We start from the raw sequence: 26,138 nt of genomic DNA on the forward strand, positions 1-26,138 counted from the left end.
TTTCGACACAGATACGTCATGGCCCGTGAGCGCTACGCCGCGAATGTACGCTCGTTGCAAAAGCATTGTCACGACTGTATATATGCAAATTTTTTTTCTGCTAAAATTGGCAGATGTGACTCTTGGTGCTATTGCATATGCAGGTGCTGCAAGCGAAGCTGTTCAGCAAATAGAATGAACCGTAGAAATCACTGAACTAGATCTTGGGTCGCCGCTAGTTGGTAAAGTGACACATTGAAAGCGGTAGTGACATATTGAAGCGTGCTTTGTGTTCGTTTTCGTTATCCTTTGCTGGTGCGCTTACCGGTTTCAGTAGAAATCACTCGTTAGCTTCAACCTCCTGGCTCCTAACGGTTCTGTGTAAGTTGATTGAGTTTCGACGAAAGATCGCTTTAATGATCGCGCCAGTCCGCGCAGGCAAAGACTTACAGCCTTCGTGCGTTGAGACAACCGCGATTTGTCAATAGAGTAACAAGTAGTTCAACAGAAAACGTCCAAAGCATTTCAGCGCGGAAATTTGCACGAATCAACCCATCATCCACTACAGTTGCTTGTTAAACGTGACGTAGTCATTTCGGTGTTTTTCAAGCCCATGTGTGTGCCTGACACCTTTAGCGTGTATTTTCTATTTTTGTTTTTTGTTCTGCCAACTCTCCGTTTATATCGTGTGATATGGGGGGGGGGGTCTAGGCGCAATATTTTTATATGGCTGCTACCTTCTTGCTCGGAAAGAAAAAAAAAAAACACGCCGGGCCTGCGCTGAAACCGCAGCACAGTCACAGCGAAAGCTGGAAGAGCGGCGTTTCTAGAGCCCGTTGTAAGCTAGCTCACTTGGGGCTACAATACAAGTACACTAGAAAGGTACCCACTACGCAATAAATCACAATTTTTGTGAAGTTGCGAAGCACCTACTAAGCCATTATTCGTCATTCTGCGGAGAAGCGAGGCACCAGCCGCACGTCTGGAAGGCATTATGTGCACTTTGTTGACGCGGCGACTGATGACGATGAAGAATTATGGCTCAGCCCTTTGTAATGGGTTGGAATCTTTAAACAGCCCAGCAGTTATGTAATTTGCATTAGGTGACGCCCGGTCGCTATGTCCCTCTCCCGCCATACTGTATAACATATGTTGACGTGGGAGAGAGAACAGGGGGGGGGGGGGGGGGGTGAAGAACTTTACTGAGACCCCAAGTAAATGGATCATGCGTTTATGAGATTCTTTGGCAACCAATACAAATGCACTTGCGAGGAACCCACTACGCTCTAAATCATTGTAATTTTACTGAGACCCCGAGGAAATGGATCATGCCCTGATGGGCTTCATTGGCAACCAATACAAGTGCACTTGCGAGGAACCCACTACGCTCTAAATCATTGTAATTTTACTGAGACCCGAGGAAATGGAACATCCGCTTATGGGCTTCCTTGGCAACCAATACAAGTGCACTTGCGAGAAACCCACTACGCTCTAAATCACTGTAATTTATCTGAGACCCCGAGGAAATGGATCATGCGCTTATGTGCTTCTTTGGCAACCACTACAAGTGCACTTGCGAGAAACCCACTACGCTATAAATCATTGTAATGTTTGAGAAGTAGGGCAGCTGGCACTGGGCCATTTTTCGTCATTCTACGAAGAGCCGTGGTACCTGCTAAACGCATGTAAGCCATTATGCGCACTTTGTTGATGCTGTGCCTGACGACGATGAAGAATTATGGCAGAGTCCTTTGTAATGGGTTGGAAGCATTCAACAACCTACTCATTGCGCAATTAGCATTGTGACGCCTGGTTACAGAATTCGCGTTGTGCGACGCGTTGCGCGACGCTTGGTGCTTATTTTACTCTCTACCACCTTATATTGTATATGCTAAGGTGGTTCCTTCCCGACATGAAGTCTGTGTAGAACCTTTTTGCATGGCAGTTCCAAGCACCGGAATGGCTCAGAGGTTGAATACTGGGCTCCCACGCAGAGGGCCCAGGTTCGAACCTCGTTCCATCCTGGAGTTTTTTTCTTATTTCGTTTTTTTTCTTATTTCGAGCGATACTGGTTACGGACACCGGCGGCGGCGGCGGCGGCGGACAACTACGGCGCCAAAAACGGCTGGTGAAATGATCTCATAACAGCTTTCGCTGTAAAAAATGAAAGGTCGGTTTAAGCCCATCATCGCTACTAATAATTGTAATCCGTGTTATAGCTGAACAATCGCAGGACTGGATTTTTTTTTCCCGAATTGTCTTCGCAACGCCCGATTTTTGACTAATTAGTAGCGATCTACTGTGGAAGAAACTGAGGCGTGCAAACACGGATGGACTGGAACCCAGGCGCGGAAAGTGGCAGCCCCCCACCCCAATATCACATCGCCTGTCCCCATCTGACCCCCCCCCCCCCACCTCCGGACCCCGTGAAAACAAGCGTGGCGCCGCCCCTGCTAGAACCATACAGCACAAACACCGACTATCCACTGAAATGTCGCACTTTGGCTGAGATTTTCATTTAAGCGAACTCCGTGGCCGCGACGTGGCCTCCGAAACCGCCGCATCGTTGAGGTCCCGGAGGCCACGCTCTGCGGCGGTTGCTTCTGAATGGAATGGACAACGGAGCAAGCAAACGAGAGGTCGGTCCGCGAGTTGCCGTAGCGGCGAGCGCCGTGACCGGGAAGCCCCCCCATGCTGGGAAGGCGAGTGCGAGAAAAAGGAGGGCGGGGCGTTGGCGCGGCCTAGGGACGACCGGTACCCAGAATCTTGAGTCGACAGCGGTCTTTGCTCGGAGGAGTGGAGAGGAGGAGGGCCCTACCCTTTGCGCAATGTCGCGGCCGTGCCCCCCTCTTGCCGCGCGGCTGGTGGTAAACAGTTCGATTTGCGTCATCCCGTGCGTGTGCGCGCTCCCCCTTGCCCATTCTACGATTCTTTCTCTCTCCCTCTCTTTTTCTCCTCCGCTCTCATCATCTCTCCGTTTTTTTTTTTTTTTTTTTGTTCTTTTGATTCGCCAAGCTCGTCGAAGACGGCGGCGGAGGGTTGCGCTTGTAAAATAAAGATAGAGAAAATGTAGTGCCGGCGCTCGCCATTCGTACGTGTTTGTATGTGTGGGGTTGTCAGGGAAGTCAGGGTAGGAGCCGTCCACCGATTGCGAGAAAAGGGGTGGTAGGGAAGCAGAAGAAGAAGAGTACAGGGTGCTGCGACTGAAAAAAAAAAATGTTAAAAGGCGACAGAATAATCCAGAACGTGCCGTGCGATTGCGAGAGATGGCGCGTGTGTGTGTGTGTGTGTGTGTGCGTGCAGTGCGCAGTGGGTCTTCTTTCTTCGGCACAAGTGCTTTCCCCTTCGCCCTCCTAACTGCAGTATATTTGAGACGGTTGAGGAGGAAAAAGATTGAGGTGGAGGCGATGTAGCTTTCTTTTTTCTTTTTCTTTTGAGCCTGTCTTGGGCGCGTGGAGAGGGTTAGATCGGCCGCTCCTTCTAGTAGGAACGAGGGAAGGTCGCGTGTTCGGTTGCGTTCTTTTTTTTTTTTTTTTGTCTTTTGCGGATTCGCGGAGAGGAGGTGTCGTTCGGAAAGGAGGAGAGGGTAGTGGCGCGTAGTTGCAGGGGCAAAGGTCGTGTAAGCACCGAGGGAAAAGAAAACACTGCAGCAATGGCAGTGCTCGTTGCGAAAGATACTTCTTGCGAAAATGACTGAGATAGAAAGATACGAAAAAAGAAAAAGAAGTGGCGACGATAAAATGTCAGCGGCGCTGTTCACTCCCCCCGCTCCGCGCTGTCGGTTTGTTCGGACGTGTTGAGTGTATTGCCCCGAGATTGTTGACCGCAGCGCAACTGAGCGCGCGCGCTCGCGCGCCAGCTATGTGCTTGGGCGTTGAATGCGCGACGACATCATCGGTAGTTGGATCGTCGCCGATAGGCGTTCGATTAAAGGTTTTATGCCGCTTCGCGCTGCCGAATTTGGTTTCTGTTCCTGTACCCTTAATCATGTCCCGATTAAAGAGCTAGCTTATAGCCAGGAAACCAGACCAAAGAATTCTGTTTTCCTGGCTATATCCTGTTTTCCTGGCTATATCCAGCACTTCATGCGGGGCATGATTGTGAGTGAATTGTGGAGGTTAACACTTAACACTAAGTGACATGAGCGCGTGGTGACAATAACTTTCGTATGCGTTTACTTTTTTTTTTTCGCCATAACCTTATGCATTACGTGAACAGTCTTCATCGGCCTTTATAGTCGGGTACGATCTAAAAGTAAATCTAAGCTCCGCCCACAGCCGTCGCTGCCCCTCCCACAGAGAATTTGCATAACTGGTCCGTCCAATAGCGCTCACTCATTTTCGTGACGTCGACTTTCTCCATGCAGACACACGTTTGTGTCGCTGGTTTAGGTCGAATGAAGGAAGGGAATTTTCGAGGGCTCGCTTCTTTTGTTTGACACAACCCGAATGAAAACCAGCAGACAATGAAGGCAAGTAAGGTATACAGGGGACGTTAATTGTACTGTTTTAAATCTATTCTAACAATCGGGATGTAGATGTGAAGAAAGCAAAGTGGACGAAGAGACAACTTGCCGCCGGCGGGGGCCGAACTTGCGACCTTCGGATTACGCGCCCTATGCTCTTACCTTGGTTTTTATATTACTTAGATTTAGATGCTCGTTAAGGAACCCCAGATGGTCGAAATTTCCGGAGCCCACCACTATATACGCGGCGTCTCTCATAATCATATCGTGGTTTTGGGACGTTAAACCACAGATATTATTATTATTATTATTATATTATTATTATTATTATTATTATTATTATTATTATTATTATTATTATTATTATTAACGTCTCCCATACTTTCCTCGGCTTCATTATCTGCTGGTTTTCATTACGGTTTTAGGTCGGGAACTTGAATGTCCTGGTAACTGTCGTCGGGTTTCTGACGTCGCTGTTCGGCCAAACGTAATGCTTTAGGTTTTACATTAGACGACAAAACGTACTCTCCCCACCTTCCCCTTTGCGCACGCCTATTGGCCCAGGAGATATTAAGAGAGGAAACGCCTAGGCCCAGGAGTCAGAAAAAAAAAAGTGGACGTTGGCAGGACATGTAATTCGAAGGACAGATAAGCGATGGTCAGCCAGAGCACGGCCGTGGCCAGAGCTATGGAATGGACGCCAAGGGATTCGATGAGAAACGCAGCGTAGGACGGCAGATGGTTGGATGGGTGATGAATCTGTGATATTATCAGGTATGCAATGCAACCAGCTCGCGCAGGACAGGGAATAGATTGGAGGTCATCGGGAGGGAGAGGCCCTGGTCCTGGAGTGGACAAACTGGGCTGACGGACGGCGACGATTATCCTCATAGGCGTGCTCAAGGTTCTCCATTAGGGCGAAGGGGGTGCAAGTTTGACCGCAACACCCCCTCCCCTCCCCCCGTTGGTCGAGTCCGAAAGAAAACGAGCTCCGAAATGCATGCAAAAAATTGGCCGCGTATCTGCGTGCTTCGCTGCAAATGTCGTCTAAAGACGATAGAAGAGGCGCTGCTGTGTTGCGGGCTGGTGGTCCCGGCGCACCAGCAGGCGAAGACCGGCGGTGACCAACGCGACCGGCGGGAACGCCAGCCAGCCCGAACACGCGGTTTGGCGCGAAGCGCCGAAGCAGAAGAAACGTCCGCACTCAACGAGTACTCTCCACACACTCTTTTATTTACACGTCGCCTGGGTAAAACAGGAATGCCAGAGCGGCGCCCCATAGCATTCGTACAGTACAATACTTAACCGAAACCGAAACACAACAATGAGCTCGTGCAGAGGGCACGGAGGAAGGCAAGTTTCAGCGCAGTCGCATTTTCAGCGCAGCTTAAGAAACTAGGCTCTCTAGAATTACGTATCTATGTATTTTCTATTAAAGGAACACACCACCTAATACTTGCCTAGTGATTTTGCGCCTCAGATATGCGTAATGTTTGCTTTTTGATCAACAATGTACACAAGTATGAACCTAGTCAGCCGTTCAAGATGGCTGGCCCTTGGGCAAATGGTTCAACTTTGGCCGGGTGGCTGAATCGAGGGACGTGCCGACAAACAGAAATACAGACAGACCAAAATTTCTGCGTTTAAGTTCCCCAAGAAAGACTATCGTCTTTAAAAATTGAAACGAAGCGATGCCTGGTATTGGTCCCCGGCTATCCGTGGTATATGTGGCAGAGAGGGAGATAAATGTTTATTGTGGCAGAAAAGCTTAGAAGTCGGCCTGAATCAATGTTCTGGCCTGTTACTCAACGTTAGGAAAGGGGAGGGGGAAGGAAAGAGAGGAGAGAGAGAAGGTGTTGATAATGATGAGGAGGAGGGGGAAGTTGGCGATGAAGCAAGACCTTGAATGTCCACAAACTATTTACCGTCTCTTGTCGAGTTCCGTCTCGCGCAAAAAAAAAAAAAAAAAAAAAGTTCGGCGCTTTCAGAATATCGCGCTGATGTAAACAGTGAGTACCTTGGATGCAACATCACGGGTACTTGGTTGCTGTTATCGTCAAAACATGCTAATAGTCATAACAACTCTGCGCATTAAAAATTGACGTGAAGGATCCGCCTGATTAAAGGTGTGAGGGAATTGGCGAGCCCCCCACCCCCGTTTAGACGATTATGAGGGGAGGTGGACGCCTGCATGCCCCCTCCCCCTCCACCATCCATGCGCACGATGTTCGAAGACGTAGAAGAGATGTTCCATGCAACGCGATCACATACACCTGCAAACGTACCCGCCACGGTGGTCTAGTGGTTATGGTGCTCGACTGCTGACCCGAAGGTCGCGGGATCGAATCCCGGCCGCGGCGGCCGCATTTTCGATGGAGGCGAAAATGCTACAGGCCCGTGTACTTAGATTTAGGTGCACGTTAAAAAACTCAAGGTGGTCCAAAATTTCCCGAGCCCTCCACAGCGGCTTGCCCCGTAAACATGTCGTGGTGTTTGGACGTTAAACACCATCAATTATTATTAGTATTATTAGTATTATTAGTATTATTACACGTACAAACGCACGCACGTACGCACGTTCATGCGCTAAACCAAGAACGTCACATGCAAATGAAGCTTCAATTCAAAGGAGACTGCTTGTGACTATAACCTCGTGGCACCCTGACACGCCAGGCGCCGGTTTGCATTGTTCGAGCTACAGTGTACTAGTAGTGCGAGTACTGCGGGAGAGACAGAAGTAAAAAGAAAAATTACAGATGGCGGGAGCGCGTCTGCGGTATGTTTATCGGAACGTTTGGTGGCGATAAAGGTTACCTTGTTTGTTTGAACAGGCAGGGGTCGAGGGGCTCTCTTTTTGCAATCCGAAGCAATTCGCACACATCAGTATCTGTGTACTGCTAACCCGCCCCTTGTGCGGCTAAGTGCATGCTCCGGTCCCACTCAACAAGGAACTGTAGACTGTTCACTCTTACTCATGGCGCTGGGGGTTCCGGTGTTTTAAGGCGTTAAATAGTATTAGGAAGGACACCCCGCCAACGTGTGTTTGTAAGTTTGGGTGAAGCATATAACGTATTTACGCGCATAGCACGGTGCGCTGTTAACTTTTAGGGTTATTAAAAGTAGTCGCCGCATAGTCAAGTGTTTATGGTGCTCGCGACTCCAGACCTGAAGATCACGGGGTCGAATCCCGGCCGCGGCGGCTGCATTTTCGATGGCGGCGAAAATGCTATAGAGAGCCCCGTGGGCTTAGATTTAGGTGCACTTTAAAGAACCCCAGGTGGTCAAAATTTCCGGAGCCCTCCACCAAGGCGTCCCTCATAATCATAACCTGGATTTGGGACGTAAAACCTTAACAATTAAAAAAAAAAATAAACTAGCTCATCAAGCCATCCACGTTTACCCAAACCAGACTATATAACTTTGGAATCGATGAAAGTGAGCTAAGTATATAAAATAAATCTGTCATTGTATATAGCTATCCGAATTTACTAGATGTGCAGAAGAAGGCGTCAGCCCCTAATTAAGCCTGCTGTAGGGTGTCCACCCCGCCGCGTAACTGACACCTCTGGGCCTAACGACGATTCATTGAATGAATGTCGTAGTAAGGAAGCGCTCGATCGGCTGCATTCGTATGCAACGCGCATGCCGCTCGTCGGGAATCCGGAAAATGTTGAATTAAAAGATTGCATGGTGACCGATATCATTGTGTGATGGGTACACATGTTGTTCGGCAGTGTCCCCTTGCTATCAGCGTACGCCGGCGGCGTTTGGCACGGTCCGAACAATGCATAAAAGAACCCCGGGAGACAGAGAGAGAGGACATTCAAGTTTGCGAAGGACTTGCGCAGATTTTCGAAGCAATATATGTATAGTCTCCGACTGTCGCAGCTTTTCCACTTGGAGAAGTGTAATGGCCTTGATGGAAAATCGTTTGCTGGCGTGGATTCGTTCACTAGATAAATATATGCACTCTTAGGAGAAGGGGGTGGGGGGGGGGTAGTGTGTGTGTTACTCTTTTACGTGATTTTTGACTATCCACGCAAATTACTCTCTTTAAGGAGACAGCTTGACTCCCTTTTGTGTACCATGACTCTCCCACGAGAGTATATAATGACCTCCAAGAAGAGTTCGCGTATCTCTTTAAAGTGTGTCATATACATGGAAAGTAAGCACCAAAAAAAAAAATAAAATAAAGAAAGCTCCCGAGGATCGTTCGAATTAACTGGGTTGCGGCCAAATATGACCGAATTAGCGAGAGTTTGATGCCATTAAGCAATACATACGCTGACCGAGACCTGCAGGAGAGCACGTGCGAATCATCCGATTTTCCGAATTAACGAGCTTTTATTGTACTACTACTACTAGTACTGCTCCTGCTGCTGCTGCTGCTGCTGCTGCTGCTGCTACTACTACTACTACTACTACTACTACTACTACTACTACTACTACTACTACTACTACTACTACTACTACTACGATAGTACTACGACGATGTTGACTTAGACTAATACAGCTTCGCTGTAAAATAGTTAACAGACTTTTTTTTCTTTTTTTTTTTTAGAGCGTGTATACCGTTTGAGCTTACACATGCACAGAGCAAAATGTATCGGAGTGCATATGACATCGTCATTTGCTCGGGCTTATAAGAGTGTATCTTAGACTGCGCTCGGCAGTGCGGAGACGCTGTGCAGTTTTGTGAGCTTGGAAATTCTGCCGAACTTTTTAGGTTTATCATGGAGATATTCATTATTATAGTTACGTACTAGCCATTTCTGCGATCCTGCCATTCTCTGCGCGTACACATACTGACACTGACACATCTTAGTGCACCGCCCCTTAGTGACTAATCTTTCTTTGCTCGCAGCGCACGTCATTTGGCCATTGTTGTAATCCTCACGCATTTGCGTCACTTTAGTACGGCTAACTGCTGTTATACGAGCTTATTGCATTGACGTCTATACCATTAGTAATTCGCTGGTTTTATAACTAGGTGAATGCTCGCTTGCTTTTGAGCTCTTTCGCCACGTGCCTTTACTCTGTCGCCATCATCGTCAACATTATCACCACCTGCTGCATCACCTCCTGATGAAATGATGAAACACCTCCTGATGATGAACTGATGGTCACCTCCTGATGTTGAAACAAGGAGGGGGTCATAATCACCTCCTTCGGGCATTTTTCCTGCGCACTTGGCAAACGCTCGCGTTCATAGTCGTCGGCAATGGAGGGCGGGGGGGGGGGGGGTATGAAAGGGGCACTTGCCCCCTCAAGCCACACCAGTACTTGCCGTGCACCCAAGCCACAACAGCGCCCCCCCCCCCCCCCTTTTCGCATTGAAACACGGGTTTGCACCGAAATCCCAAATCCTGCCGACGCCCATGCTTGCTTAGCTTTTTTTTTTCCTGCAGACGTACCGGCAGTCCCAATCCGCCTTTTTCATCTCCCTGGACAATACCGGGACAACCGGTATTGCCAAAACTAAAGCCTCCGAGATTAAGAGGCGTCTCGCGACTTTTACGATAGTGGAAGAGCGCATGCGCCGTGGCATCGTGAAAAAGAATAGTAAATTGCGGCCACCAAATTCTATCATATTTTATCGCGATAGTCGACAGCGACGTCACACGAAGTCGTCCACCTAACCACGTTGAAGCTAACACGCCAAGGAACGCAATTCGCCCGCCGCCTTTGACGAAGGTATAAAAAGCCCAACCCCATCGAGAGCTGGCGTAGATGCTGTACGATGCACCTTGTCCCTGTCTACACAGCATTTTTTTTTTTTTTCGCAGTGTGTTTCCATCCCTTGGCTCGAACCTTTACTTTTCGACATCTTAATCATCATATAACATCAAATCGCATGGGGGCCCCTTTTGCAACTCCTGCGAAAGTTACAAAAAGTTATACTTTTATGTAACAACCGACGTATATATATACCTCATGCAATGAAGGACTCGTGAACTTGTATTCATCCTAATCGTAACAAACATTCGTGGGCGCAGCATATGTCATCCTTCGAGTACCGCCCCAGTGCAGGCGTACCTCAGGCGCGCAAGGAAACATCTTCGACGGGCGAGAAGATTCTTGCTACTTTGCGACTCCGATTAGAGAGAGAGAGAAGGTAGGAAAGAGAGAGAGAGCGACTGTGCATACGAGAGCCGCGCATGCATACGCACATCGCGCTTGAAGTTGATGTACTGCGAAGGAGACAATCGCAAAGGCGGCGCATTCTAAGCGCCTCTTATGTGCGATCTCGAGCGCAAACCTTAAGCAGTTCTCTTTCGGTAACTTATCTACGTACAGAAATGCACAGGGGATGGAAAACAAAAAAACCCGAACAGTGCGGCATCTACCTTCTCTGCTGTTTCGCATATCCTTTCAAGCATTTCTTTTCAGCCTGGATGGTAATAAAAAAAAATTCAAACAGTTCCGTTTCGCGGACACCAATGAAACAGCAAAGCTGGTGCTTCGTGAGGCTAACGCATTTCTATGTTTTGCAAGTCTTTTAGGTATGTTTCCTCACTGCTCTTTATTAAATACTCTTTGTTAAACTTTGAGGCGGTATTTCTTACAACGTGGGTGGTAGTGTAGCCGCCACGTCTTATAACCACAAAGTACCACGCGACAGTCGCGTGACTGTGGCAACAAGCGCGCCATTTGTTGGGTCAAAGTGTTGCCTTCTTCCTTTTTAGTGGAAGTTGCGTGTAGCGGGATTTACGCAATTTCTGTGGCGCATACGAGTTTATCATGATGATAGTTTTCTGATAGGCCGCACAGATTTCTGTGACACATACCCGTTTGTTGGGCTAACTGTGTCCTTCCTTTTTAGTCAATCAGTGGTGAGTAGTGGGATTCACCCAGTGTCCGTGGCGCATACCCGTTCATGATGCCCACAAGCGTTACCACGGATCCCGGACATGAAAGGCCTCGACCAAGCACGGCGAGCTGCCGAGGCCATTGGAGCCCGGTGCAGTGCCCACTAACCTGCGACCCCAAGCCTTTTCTTTTAGAACAAACGCTTTTCAATTTCAATTTACCGAGCTATACGATAAATATTCTTGACTGAATTCAACTATCGTATTCTCTCGCGTACTACCAGCACTGGTTAGCATTGGCTTATAATGTTGGCCAGTGTTGGCGGATGTGGGGTAAACATCCATGGCTAATTATATGACTAATGATGGCTAACCCGCCACGGTGGTGTGGTGGTTATGGTGCTCGGCTGCTGACCCGAAGGTCGCGGGATCGAATCCCGGGCCGCGGCGGCCACATTTCGATGGAGGCGAAATGCTTGGGGCCCGTGTATTTTGATTTAGGTGCGCGCTGAAGAACACCGGATGGTCACAATTTCCGGAGCCCTCCCTCCACTACGGCGTCTCGCGTAATCATAGCGCGATTTTGGGACGTAGAACCGCAACGATTATTAACTAATAATGGCTAAATGCTGCCAGTGTTGGCTGACCATGTCGGCTAATAGCTGCCGTAACAGCAACCTTGCTTTCAATCAGTCTGGATCGGGCTATTTTTCCGTTTTCTTGCTTCCCATCACGCTCTCTTTCTCTCCCTCACACACACACACACACACACACACACACACACACACACACACGTCGCTTTTCATTCTTGTTTTGGAGTGGCTACTCTTGAGAGATTGCGACATCGTTGCTGCTGTTCTCAGCGTCGCCGCCTCTCTCTCTCTCCCCCATTGCGGCGTGCGGCTTGTCTGACATTGACACTGGGTGATGATGAATGCGGGGATATGAGGCCGGCGCGTTTTGTTGCGCACGGCCGCGCTGGTCTGTTGTGCGATCACGGCAGGAGGAGGAAAAGGAGGGAAGGCATGCCTGTCTCATTTGCGCACCTCCCGCCTCCCGTCGGGGGTCTCTCTATCATTGCCCGTGTATGTGAAGACGAGGAAGTGTTGGAAACGCTCTGGCGTCTCTTGCCCTGCGCGCTATCAGCGTTCGCGTTCTACCGACGTTAGCTTGATCGACTGCGCAAGTCTATAGAGACCCATGGGCATATATAGTCTGTTACAACCTATAGGAATAAGCACAAGCCCCACCCCCCGAACTGCCGCGCGCCTGTCATTCCTCTCTGCAAGAGAGTCGTGCTGTGTGGTTTCCGTTGTAACCACGAGTGCTTTTTCGCCGCTAATTTAAATACCACGCGTATTAGTAATTAAAGGTTCGTTGTGTCTACGAAAACTCACGGGGTACCTTATGCGCTCACCCAAGACGACTGGAAGGCGAAAGCCATCTTCTCTGTCTTCTCAGTCATTGTATCGTTCCTGCGCCGCCACCCTCCGAGAGCTTTGTGCACCTAATGTGGTTTTGCATTGCCTCCGGGATCGGAGGCACCCTAACTGGTTTTGCACTGCCTCCCTGATGGGCCCACCGTTGACCAAGCTAAGATGCATGCGATGACGTCACCATGTCGCGTCACTATGACGTCACAAATTTTTGCGATCCGTGACGTCATGTAGTGGCGTCATCACGTGATGGTGATTTTTTGCATCACTCGTGTGGAAGCCGACGGGAGACGCCGCGGTCAATTTTCGCGTTTGATGAGGCACCTAAGGCCTACGTTTCCCCGAGAAGTGATGCGAGAATCTTTGCGCTGAAATTCGCCAGGAAGTTCAAGTTTTTCCATCGGAAACCAGGGACACGAACATGCGTCTGTACGGGAAAAGTCACCTACCTGAAATGCGTGACAGTTGTGTTTGACGTCACGAAAATGAGCAGATGTCATTGGATATGGCATCTATGCAAAACTTGTCTCGGTGGGACAGTGACGGTGGTGGGCGGAGCTTATGTTTATTGTTATAGGCTGTAAGCGACTATGGATTTAGATGCACGTTGAAAAGCACCGGATGGTGAAAATTTCTGGAGCCCTCCGCTACGGCGTCCTTCATAATGATATCGGGGTCTTGATACGTAAAATCCCAATAGTTGTATATATCGACTGTGCAAGTCGTCAGTGTCTCATAATAGATCGTCATGTTATGTCTCGTGGAGGCGCTGGGCATCTCGCACCAACTGGGTACGTTTCGCTGAATAATGATTCTCAGAAGAAGCACCACCTAAACTTAACAATGGTAGGTTAGAAAATCCTAGAAGAAGGGCTTAACTCTCATTGGTTTTCGTTGTGTACGTACCATATCGGACGGATTCAAGAGCCCCCCCTTGAAACGTTAATACCTGCTGGCTGGAGTGTATTGAACTTGAGAATAAGGTATGATTCTGTGTATTTTCTTTCTCTTGGGGTACCGGAAGTTTGACTGAAGTATGTAAAGTTTGAGATCGTCGAAGTTGTGACCTGCTACATTGAAATTCTGTGCCACTGCTTTCGGTAATTTCTTCGCCGTTTCCGCGCGATGTCCGCTTAATTAAACATTAACAGGCCGTCCCGTTTCGCCAACGTACCGTTTGTGACAATATGCGAACATTCGATCATGTAGACAACGTTTGAACTATCATCATCATCAGCCTGTCTACGCCCAATGCAGGGTAAAGGCCTCTCCCATGTTCCGCCAATCAACCCGGCCCTGTGTTTAAACTATAGTGCAGGTAAAACTAGATTTTATACGATGGACGTGGAACAGCATTGTGGAATTCAACGTCTCGAAACTGCGCAGTGCTGTCAAGAGGGACCCGCCAGCATGAGCGAAGCCGCGGGAGTCGAACCCGCTACATCGCATGCGCACCATGCATGTAGCTGTCCGAAGCCACGTCGCGCACGTCTCGCTGCGCATGCGCCGTGTGTTTTGTCGCTGGTACGGGTCAATTCTAGCCTTGGTCTCTTCTATCTGCCCGCCCTATAAGCAATATCTCAGTATCTCAGTAACCTGCGATTCGCTGATGACATTGCATTAATGAAACTATTGGGAGACAAAAGATACGCCACACGCCATCGTTGTGGTTTTCGAAAGACTGATGTTTATTGCGATGAGAATGCCAGTGGTAAGAGTTCCGGATTACATGGTTGCCAGAGGACTATTGAAAACAAGCTGGTGTTAGGAGATTTTACATACTCCCCCCCAATGAGCCTTAGCTCATTCACGTAAAGATTCCAGAGGATACAAAAGTTGCACTGGTCTTCGGATCACAGTCCCACTTGGTAGGCGCACCATACAGGCCCTGATCCGCCCGTCACGTCCGATTAACACCTCGGCGACCACACCCATCTTCCATAGTTGCCGTGGCAATAGATGCTCGTAGACAAGCACCGCCGTGCCCTCTCTGATGGCGTTCGACGAGGTCGGTACGTTGAAATGTGCGCTACGCAGACTGTTCAGGTATTCCTTCTGCCATCTTCGCCAGAATTGATCTGTTATTCTTTGTCGGTATTTCCAACTCCTTTCAAGATTGTTCGGCCGTGGCGTAGCATCTTCGGAAGTCGATGTGGGCAATGACGTCAGACGCTTGCCAACAAGAAAATGAGAAGGGGTCAGAGGTTCCACTTCGGTGGCCTCTGCAGAGACATATGTCAGAGGCCTAGAATTGATGACTGCTTCAATTTCGGTGAGGATCGTCGCAAGTTCCTCAAAAGTGCAGTAACTGTTTCCCAAAACTTTCTTGAGAGAGGACTTGACAGATCGTACCAATCTTTCCCAAAAGCCGCCCCACCACGGGGCTCTTTTGGCGATGAAGTTCCAGTGGATGCGATGCTCAGCAAAATAATTTTGTAGTTCTTTCCCACGTATGGTTTTCCACAACCTTCGTAGGTCACGTGACGCTCGTTGAAAGGTTTTTGCGTTGTCTGAGAAAATAACTCGACACACTCCTCTTCTTGCCACAAATCTTCTGAACGCCTTGAGAAAGCTGTCGATTGACATGTCTGTTACCAATTCAAGGTGTATCGCTCTTGTGACCGCACATGTAAAGAGGAGAATGTAAGATTTCTTGTTTCTGCCCTGATCTTTTGTGTAGAGCGGGCCAGCAAAATCTATGCCTGTCACCTCGAAAGGCAACGCCTTTGTTACTCTCTCAGGAGGCAAAGGAGCCACTACTTCAGTGGCGGCTCTGCAGTTGAAGCGGTCACAGGTCACGCATCTTTTCAGCGTCCTTTTTACTACCTGCCTGCCCTTCATTATCCAGAACTGTTCTCTTAGTTCTGTAAGCGTTTCAAGAGGCCCAGCATGTAAAAGGCGCCTGTGAGTTCCTTCAATTAATAGGTCAATATAAGGATGATTCGGCGGGAGCACAATCGGATGCCTGGTGTCGTAAGGCATCTCGGCATTTCTTAGACGTCCCCCAACTCTCAATACTCCGTGACTGTCTAGGAATACATTCAGATCACGTAATGGTGAGCCCTTCGGTATTCTTGCTGAGTGAAAAATGCACTGAAGTTCTTCGGGAAAGGCCTCACGTTGCACCTCTCTGATCAGACATATCTGAGCTTTGTTTATTTGTTCGGCGGTCAGAAATCCCTGCTCTTTCTCGCGGGGATACCTGGAGTTGTGCACAAATCGCTGCATCCATGCGACAACTCTGATCAGTTTAGTCAAGGAACTAAATTGCTTAAAAGGCAAGGCTGATTTTTCCACCGACTGCGCAACAGTGTGAACGTGAACTGGCTTTCTTTCATCTTCCGCAGTTATGTCTTCACAGACGTTTTCGCTGCGTGGCCAATCCGCAGAGGGATGGGACAGCCATGAAGGACCATGCCACCAAACCGTAGTTGTTTTGAGCACTTCAGGCGAAACTCCTCGTGTTAGGAGGTCAGCTGCATTCTCTGCACCTGGGCAGTGGTTCCATTGGTCTGGATCTGTGAGCCGTTGGATCTCCATCACTCTGTTAGCCACGAAGGGTTTCCACTGCTTCGCAGAGCCCCGGACCCAGTGAAGTGCGATGGTTGAATCCGTCCACAGAAACCACTCTTCCACTTGTAGTGTAAATGATCGGGCCAGGTAGTCTTTCAGTCGGGCACCCATTAGCATACCCATCAATTCAAGTCTTGGAAGGGAAAGCTTCTTTAGTGGGGCTACTCTCGATTTGGACAAGATCAAATTTGCATTTGGAATGCCCAGTCGACAAACCCGCAAGTATGCAACCGCTCCGTATGCCTTGGGGCTTGCATCAGTGAATATATGAATCTCTATTTTGTCATATTCAGCACTGACACAACATCTTGGAACGGTTACCTCAGTTAAATGATACAGTGCAGTGTGCCATTGCGTCCACACTGCTTGCACCTTTTCGGGTAATGGTGCATCCCAGCCAACGCCTAGTTCCCAAAGTTCTTGGAACATCAATTTGGCAGTCACAGTGACTGGAGAAAGCAGACCTAAGGGATCGAAAATACGCGCTGATGCTTGAAGAATGAATCTTTTGGTGTTGCAGTTTCGGTCAAGGAAATCTAAGATAGGCTCTATAGAAAAGGCAAGGTGGTCCTTTTCTTTATCCCATACAAGTCCTAACACACGCGTAGTACTGCTTGTAGGGCACTGCACTGTGTTCGTGGGACAGCCAGTTCCTTCATTCTGAAATATCTCCTGCAACGTTTTGGAATTTGAATTCCACTTTCGAAGGGACATGCTTGCCCCTTTCATTATGCCCAGTGCTTCTCGATAGAATTCTTCAGCCGCTTCTTCCGTGTCGGCACCTGAAATGAGGTCGTCGACGTAGAAGCTCTCGGCCAGTGTTCGTGCTGTGCCCGAACAGTTGTCCATCATACCGAGATGGTGACGTATCGTGGCAGCAAGCAGAAATGGGCTACTGGTCACTCCGAAAGGGACTCGTGTCATCCTCCAGACTTCAAGTGACGGATTCGGGTTTTTCTTAGTTGGTACTTCTCCATACCAGAGGAAGCGTACGGCATCTCTATCTTCCTTTCTCAGTGATATTTGTAAAAACGCCTTTTCGATATCTGCACTGAGTCCGATGCGGTGCGTTCTGAAATTGAGCATGACCTTTAAGATATCTGGGTTTAAGTTCGGTCCTGAATCCAGTGCTTCATTCAGTGACACGCACCCGGTATCGCTCGACGACGCATCAAAGACCACTCTGACGCTAGTTGACAGGCTAGCAGGGCGCAACACAGCTCGGTGGGGCATGTAATACAATCTGTTTTCAATGCTTACTGTGTCTTTCGGGAGCCGCTCGGCGAATCCTTGATCAAGGTACTGACGTATGGCCTCGTCGTACTTCGTCAGCATTGCCTCATCTTTCAACAGTTTCTGTGTGAGGCTGGCCAAACGTTTCTTTGCAACTCCCTCGTTGTCAGCAAGAAGAAAATCCACGGGCTTCCAGGGAAGAGCTACTTCGTATCTTCCATTTGTGAACTTAATGGATGACTCAAAAGCCTTATGAACTTCTTCGTGCTCCTGATTATGTGGAACTTGGTCCACAATACCCATGCTTTCGAGCTCCCAGAAAGATTTGAGCTGAGTCGTCAATGCACATTTGTTTTCCGCTACAACGGCTCGAAGGACAGCTACCGTTGCACTGGTGTTGCGGTACGGCACTTTGCCCTGCAGTGTCCACCCGAAGTGTGTTTTAATTGCAACTAGGCCACCCTGAAGCTTCTGCACTTCGCCGGTCACCAGACTCCAATAGTAGTCAGCGCCAATCAGCATACCAATGCCATTTTTCTCTAATTGTGCAGGCGGCAAGGTAACGTCAGCTAGGTCAGCCATTTTCATTTTGACCTCTTTCATCACCTTCTCGGGCACAAGAAGCTCGTCAGAACAGATCTCAGGTATCTCCAAGGCCTCGAGACAGTGTTCTTTTCTGTCATACTGACTCCTCAACCAAAGCCGTACTCGCCTGCGCTTTTTCTTAATGGCACTGTCTGCTCCTCCAAAGGGAAAAATGGTAATGTCTTCCTCACCAAGTACTTCCAAATTCAGCTGACGTGACAGTTCTTCTGTCACAAATGTTCTCTGACTTCCGCCATCAAATAGTGCACGGGTGAGCAGTCTTCGCTGGATACCCTTTGCCCATATTTGAGCTGTCTGGAGCAGTACAGTTGTCGTTTTGTCATCTTTGTTACCTGTCGCAGAGTGCAATTCGGTTGCTGTGTTAGCAGCAGGCTTCCACGCAGGATTGCACATTTGAGTAAGGTGCCTCTTACTGCATATTTTACACTTTACTCCTTTGTTGCGACATTCTCGCGATGTGTGCCCTTTAATAGAACATCGGAAGCATCTGCCAGCTTTGAGGAGTGCCCCTTTTCTTTCTTCAAGAGAAAGCGGCGTCTGGCATTCCTTCGTCACATGATCCTTAGCGGCACAAAACGCACAAGGCTCTTTCTGTTTGGAATCACTAGCCGTTAAGAGTGAAGCTGCTGACGCCCTCGGAGCTCTGGACCTTTCGTTATCAAAACGTGGTTTTGTACTACTGCCTTTGCCTTCTCTCTGCCCGACCTGCAACGCCTTTTCCCGACTCTCCACTTCGTTTTTGAGAAAACATTGCAAACTCGCAATGCACAAGCTATCCTCTTTTTTCTCTGCAGAGCAATGTTTGTGATATTCTACCACTAGTTCGCCTGGCAGCATTCGCAGAAGTGCGGAGGCAAGCATTGCTCCGTAGCTGCCTGTATGAACTCCAAGTGCCGTGAGAGCGGCTATATTTCGCTGCATGTGGTCATAGAGGCGACGTAGGTCTCTTACCTCCTGCCCGCTTCGTACAGTTGGGAGGTCCAGCAACTGCGTAAGATGCTCCTGGATGAGCACATCTGTGCGTCCGAAACGCTCCTTCAACAGCTCGATGACCGTATTATAGTTGGCTGCGGTCGCTTGTATACCGGCCACCGCCGCTGCTGCCCTCCCAGAAAGCGCCGACTGCAAATACAAAAACTTCTCTCCGTCGGAAAGAGCGTCGTTGTCGTGTATGGCTTGCTGGTACTGCTCCCAGAAGGGCTGCCACTCCGTGGCGGCGCCGCTAAACCGCTGCAGCTCGAGTTTCGGCAACTTCACCTTTGAACCGTTGGCTCTCAGGTTCCCGTTGCGAGGGGCCCGTGACGCCTCCGCTGCTGTGATGGCGTTCGCTCGTTGCGCTCCGGCTTGTTGGCTGAGCCTTGCGACGTAGCTTATTATTCTGTCGTTGTACGCGATGGTACGTGCGTAGTTCTCCTCGGCTTCTTCGTCTGGCACAAGCGGCTCGACAGCAGCGTCCACCTCGTTCAGCTGTGTTAGGAGGGCGCCGAGTCTTGCTGACAGCACGTTCAGTGTCGTTTCGTCTGCTTGTGCTTCTAGCGATGAATCTGCCTCGGATATCAACTTCGTCGCTTGGGTTCTCAGAGCGCTTCGTTTTTTCTTCAGTCGTTCCATCGTACCTCCGTCGTTGCGTTGCTTTCAGCACCACGATGGACCTCGGAGGTAAGCAGAGTCTTTCTTCGCCGCTGGCTTTAGTTTTCAGTTTCACAGGGCGTGGCTTGTGGCGTCGTTAGGCCTCGTTGTTAGAACCGTGAAGTCCAAGGCGGTTGCACCTTCAAGGATCGTTGTGTTAACGGTAAAGTCCGTCGGAATGCCGACGCATGATGACCTCTTTGTAATGCTGAACTGATGGTCGCTTCAGCTCCCGGGTTTCGGCACCAAAATAATGAAACTATTGGGAGACAAAAGATACGCCACACGCCATCGTTGTGGTTTTCGAAAGACTGATGTTTATTGCGATGAGAATGCCAGTGGTAAGAGTTCCGGATTACATGGTTGCCAGAGGACTATTGAAAACAAGCTGGTGTTAGGAGATTTTACATGCATTGATGAGTAACGCGGGAGACGAATTACAGCTCATGATTACTGAACTGGATACGGAAAGTAGAAGAGTAGGTCTGAAAATTAATATGCATAAAACTAAAGTAATGTGGAACAATCTTGGCAGAGAACAGCGCTTTGCGATAGGTGGCGAGACGCTGGAAGTTGTAAAGGAGTACGTCTACTTAGGACAGGTAGTAACCGCGGAGCCGAACCATGAGAGTGAAATAACTAGGAGAATAAGGATGGGATGGGGCTCATTCGGCAAGCACTATCAAATCATGAATGGTAGTCTACCACTATCTCTCAAGAGGAAGGTATATAACAGCTGTATCTTACCAGTACTTACCTACGGAGCAGAAACCTGGAGACTTACAAAGAGGGTTCAACTTAAATTGAGGACGACGCAGCGAGCGATGGAAAGGAAAATGATAGGTGTAACCTTAAGAGACAGGAAGAGAGCAGAGTGGGTCAGGGAACAAACGGGGGTTAAGGATATCATAGTTGAAATTAAGAAGAAGAAATGGATATGGGCCGGCCACGTAGCACGTCGGCAGGATAACCGGTGGTCATTAAGGGTAACTGACTGGATTCCAAGAGATGGCAAACGCGTGAGGGGGAGACAAAAAATTAGGTGGGTAGATGAGATTAAGAAGTTTGCAGGTATAACGTGGCAGCAGAAAGCACAGGACCGAGTTGATTGGCGGAACATGGGAGAGGCCTTTGCCCTGCAGTGGGCGTAGACAGGCTGATGATGATGATGATGATGAATTAATGAGCAGATAATGACTACAACATACGGCTAGAGCACAATGACACGAAGAGTATATAAATATTGCATAATGACACACGCTACACGATTACACGCATTGTGTATAGACATATAAACCCTTCCTTCACACTGTATACGTATAGCCTGCTTGTACAACTGCACAAGTTTATCCCTCGAGTAACATAGAGTAAATTCAATGCTGCCGAGGAGTCCGTATGCCCTCTCGGACACTACTGTTTGTTCGACCTCTGGCGGGATGACGTCGTCGGCGTATAGATCCAGTGGCATTGCACGGTATTGCGGAAGAATGATTGTTCTTTGTGTGCAGAGGCGACGAACAACAGTGCCGTTTGTTCGTTATATGGGTGACGCGACAAAGGATGTGACAATGGCAAAGGAAAGGAAGAATGCCGACACGAGGAGGCCCGGGCATTGTCGTTTCCATGGCGCGCTCGCTCTTGACAGTGGCGTTCAACGACTGGAATTGAGATGGAGGTGATAATGGTTATCGGCTTCAACACTGAATGGACGACGTCGGCAAAGTTAGCCCTTTAACCGCCATGTCGTGTTCAGTCTTAGTCCCCTTGCACGTATATTTCACGTTACTCACTCAGTCTCCCGAAGTCACCGCACACCTCACCCGCTCGTTCACTATATCTCGTACCAGCTCATTTATTTCACCCACGTCCTCGCTCGCCTAAATCACGAAAAAAAATTTACTGCGTGCGCAGTTGCTCGCTCACCCAGATCATCACACGCACCTCATCCACTCGCTCAATTAAGTCACCGCGCCCACTTTGCGCTCGCTCACTCTGTCTCTCACTCACCTCAACCGTTCGCTCACCATAAGCACCTTGAACTCGCTCACTCAACACTCGGTCACTCGTTCCACCCAAATCGATCGCTCACCTAAATCACTACGCACACTCACTCACTCACTCACTCACTCACTCACTCACTCACTCACTCACTCACTCACTCACTCACCTCACCTCACCCACTCCTTTCACCCATTGTATCGTGGATCGCTTGCCCAAATCATTCACTCACTCACTCACCCACTCCTTTCACCCATTGTATCGTGGATCGCTTGCCCAAATCACTCACTCACTCACTCACTCACTCACTCACTCACTCACTCACTCACTCACTCACTCACTCACTCACTCACTCACTCACTCACCTCACCCACTTGCCCATCGCTCACTCACTTACCCACTCCTTTCACTCATTGTATCGTGGATCGCTTGCCCAAATCACTCACTCACTCACTCACTCACTCACTCACTCACTCACTCACTCACTCACTCACTCACTCACTCACTCACTCACTCACTCACTCACTCACCACACCACACCACACATTTACACAAGCATGCCGCATTTTTATCGCCCTCTAAATAGCGCGATCTCATCGTCGCGTACCCCTTTGGCCTTCGCGTTACTTCTACATTGTAAACGTTCCGCGATCCCCGCTTGCGCTTCCTGAAATCTGCCGAAAAAAAAAAGAAAAGAAAAAGAGAGCGACTACATTACCGACATAAAAATATTTGCGTCAGCGTTTTTTCGTTCCTGTTATTTTTTTGTGTATTCTCGTTCTAACGGTCGAGCACCAGAATCGTAATGTGGCAGACCAGGAAGCAGTGTGCTTTGTTTTTCTTTCTCTCTCTCTCTCTCGATCCTCCTCTCCCCTTGCTGCCGTCGCCGCCAGTGCGTTTGTTTGTCGTATCGATTCGGTGCCGTCTCTGTGTCAAGGTCCCTCGGTGCCGGAACGTAGTACATCCGGCACTGTGCTCGACGGCGACGCAATTCGCCGTCGGCCCGGACGCGAGCTGCCTTGTTTACTGCGCCATGGGCTCTCATCCCAGCGCTCGAAACCCCCTCCACACTTCTCCGCTTAAAGGGACACTAAATAACGACGCTAAATCGCTTTTAAGCCAATCCGACGCTTCTGGGAAATCAGAGCGTCTACCCTTATCGTTAACTATCGTAAAGCTTTTAACGCCTTTATTGCGTCACATCCCCCGAAGGTCGCGGGATCGAATCTTGGCGCTCGAACATTGTTCCCCATCTCCCCTCCCCAGTTAACCGCTTTAAGGAACACTCGATGTCAACGCTAAATCGCTCTAAACCAACGCAACGCTTATGGAAAATCAGAACATTAGTCTCATTGTTAACTATTATATGTTAGCTATTAACTCATATTAACTCTAAACTATTAGTCTTATTATTAACTATCATTGTTAGTGACACGCGCCGCTGTGATATCTAATCCCAGCGCTAGCACTCCCCCCCTCCCTCTCCTCTCCCGAGTTCGCTGCTTAAAGGAACACTATTGATTACGACGCTAAATCGCTTCTAAACCAACCCGACGCTTGTGGGAAATCAGAACGTCCACTGTTATTGTTAACTATCGTATAATTATAGAGCCTTTGTGGCGTGACATTCGCCGCGGTGGTCTAGGGATTATGGTGCTTCACTGCCGATCCGAAGGTTGCGGGATCGAATCCCGGCGATCTAAGCCCGTCCTCTCTCCTCCCTGTTCGCCGTTTAAAGGGACACTAAATTATAGCGCTAAATCGCTCTAAGACATCCAGCCGCTTCTGTGAAATCAGAACATCCGGTCTTATTGTTAACTATCATATAAGGCATATCGTAATATTATTGTTAACTATCATATACACCCGCCGCGGTGGTATCTCATCCCAGCGCGTAAACCCCCTTTCCCCTCCCCAGTTCGCCGCTTAAAAGAACACTAAATATCGACGCTTCTGGGAAATCGGAGCATCCACTGTTATTAAGGCCTTAAATGCCTCATCAAGCGCGAAAATGGACCGATCGGCGTCTTCGAGATTTGGCGAGACCTGACGACACATCGCGTGACCGGTGTCTGCTTCAACACGAATGGTGCAAAAAAAAACTAAAAAAAAAACGAAGTAATAAATGTCGGTCAAAAGTCACGTGATACTCAAGTGAAGGTCCGTGTGCAGTCGGCGTATACCACAAGTCGCACGACCTCAGTGTAACGTCGCGCCATCAATGGCGTCACCATGTGACGTCATCGTGACGTCACAGATCACCAGAATTCATGACGACATAGTGATGTCATTGTTCCGTCACGGAGGCAGTGCACCTACCACGGAGGCAATGCAAAACCAGGTTAAGTGCATAGGCATCTTTCGGAGGGAGGGCGGGGGGAGGATCAATGCAGCAACTGAGAAGGCACGCAAGAAGATGGCTTTCGCCTTCGAGTCGTCTTAGGCGATTGCGTAAAGGGCCCTGTGACTTTTTCTCAATCATCAGATGACTGTCACACCTTTGTTAGGTGACACCCGCCGCGGCGGTCTATAGTAGTCGCGGGCCTCGACTGCCGACCCGAAGGTCGCGGGCTCGAATATTGTCCGCGGCGGTCGCATTTCGGTGGAGGCAAAATGCTAGAGCCCCGTATGTTTAGATTGAGGTGCACGTTAAGGAACCCCAGGTGGTCGACATATCCGGTGACCTCCACTACGGCATCTCTCGTAATCATATCGTGGTTTTGGGACGTAAAAACCCTAACAATTATTATTAGTAGCATTTCTTGCGTGATGTTATTGTTTACGCTAATGTTAGCGTTTTAGACCTACGTTTATCAGAGTGTAGTATTCATAGAGAACTAATGTAACAACGCTAAATTTGTTTAACCTAACACGACGCTTCTGTGAAATCATAACAACCGCTCTAATTGTTAACTATCATATAACTATAACATCTTTGTTGCATGGCGTTGTTGTTTGCACTAACGTTAACCTTTAACTTTGCATTCATCACAGCATAATGTTCCTATCACAACACAATGCTCTAAACAACAGCGCTAAATCGATTTAACCTAACGCGATGCTTCTTGAAGTTAGAATATGCACTCATGTTGTTTACTATCACTTAACTTTAACGCACTTGTTGCATGACGTTATTGTTTACGCCTATGTAAACCTTTAACCTTACGTTTATCACAACATCATACTCTAAGCAATAACGCTAAATTGATTTAATATAACATGACGCTTCTGTGAAGTCAGAACATCCACTCTTGCGGTTAACCTTGAGCTTTAAATTTTGTTGCATGATATTATTTTTAACGCTTATGTTAACCTTTAACCTTACGTTGATCACGACATAATGTTTCTGCGGATCTCTAAACAATAACGCTACATTGATTTAACCCAATATGACGCTTGTGCGAAATCTGAACATTCATTCTTATCTATAACAGTTACGTTACGTTATATGATGCGATAACGCTTTTGTTAACACTTTCACATTACGTTGAGCGTAACACGTTTATCTGGGGAACTGCTTTAACAACGCCAAATCACTTTAATCTGCTTCGTGCTTGAGCAGTAATTCGTACACCCACGCTTACTGTTTGATTAGAATTTAGCTTTAATGCTTTTCTTAACCTAACGTAGCGTAACTGTACGATTTCTCGTAGAAGGTTGAAAAGAGCAAAGCCTTAAAGACCCCAGGAGAAGCGATATGATACCATGTAAAAAGCATGACGATTAGACAAATCCATGCGCCACGCGTTGCAACTGCCATAGACGATAGCGCCAGATGTCCCTCAAATACACTGTTATGCCCCACCCATGTTGCCTGTTATGCGTCTATTCAGGCTGATATCGCTAAGGATGTCCTCTTAGCACCAGGTTAATATTATCAAGCCTCTATTTATAAGACGGCGCGCGTGCAGCCTTCGCGCGTTACGCATATAGTATAAGCGCGATCAGGACGGTGTTACATGCATACAGTAATGCGGAGGAATAGACGTTACATCTTCAGATTACACTGTCGTATGCGCAGTGCACGGCGCCCGAGCATTCGCGTTTGATTACACATATGCCTCGGGAGCTTCCGTAATGATGCGCGTGAGTTACCGAAGCCTTTCACACCCGAAGAAAACGGGACGATTGCGTCATTCACCCGTCATTCCGCTATATGGGACAAAGGATATAAGTGTTTGATCGGCACGTGTTGTAGCGTATGGTGATTAATTAATTAATGCATTAGATTGTGTGGGACACGATATTTCATGTGTGAGACAGGGGCTGCTGGTTAATTTCGACCACCTGGGTTTCATTACCGTGCTTTCGAATCTAAGTACACGGGTATTCTTCGCATTTCACCCACGTCCATACGGCCGCCGCGGCCTGGAATCGAACCCGCGTCTTCGAGCTTAGCAGTGTGACACC

At 48.5% G+C, this 26,138-nt stretch overlaps 2 protein-coding genes across 3 annotated transcripts in view; one reads left to right on the forward strand and one right to left on the reverse strand.

Moving 5' to 3' along the window:
• LOC119407122 (uncharacterized) overlaps positions 1 to 12,212 on the reverse strand; it is a 98,211-nt gene extending 85,999 nt beyond the window's left edge. The window contains exon 1 of the mRNA XM_049420248.1: positions 12,205 to 12,212. The gene's annotated coding sequence lies outside the window, so the exon portion shown is untranslated. The remainder of the gene's footprint in view (positions 1 to 12,204) is intronic.
• The window catches only part of LOC119407123 (protein MON2 homolog), a 250,394-nt gene that overhangs the window by 77,571 nt on the left and 146,685 nt on the right, over positions 1 to 26,138 (forward strand). The window lies entirely within an intron of this gene.

This window comes from Rhipicephalus sanguineus, chromosome 10, assembly GCF_013339695.2.
Source record: "Rhipicephalus sanguineus isolate Rsan-2018 chromosome 10, BIME_Rsan_1.4, whole genome shotgun sequence".
Lineage (NCBI taxonomy): Eukaryota > Metazoa > Arthropoda > Arachnida > Ixodida > Ixodidae > Rhipicephalus > Rhipicephalus sanguineus.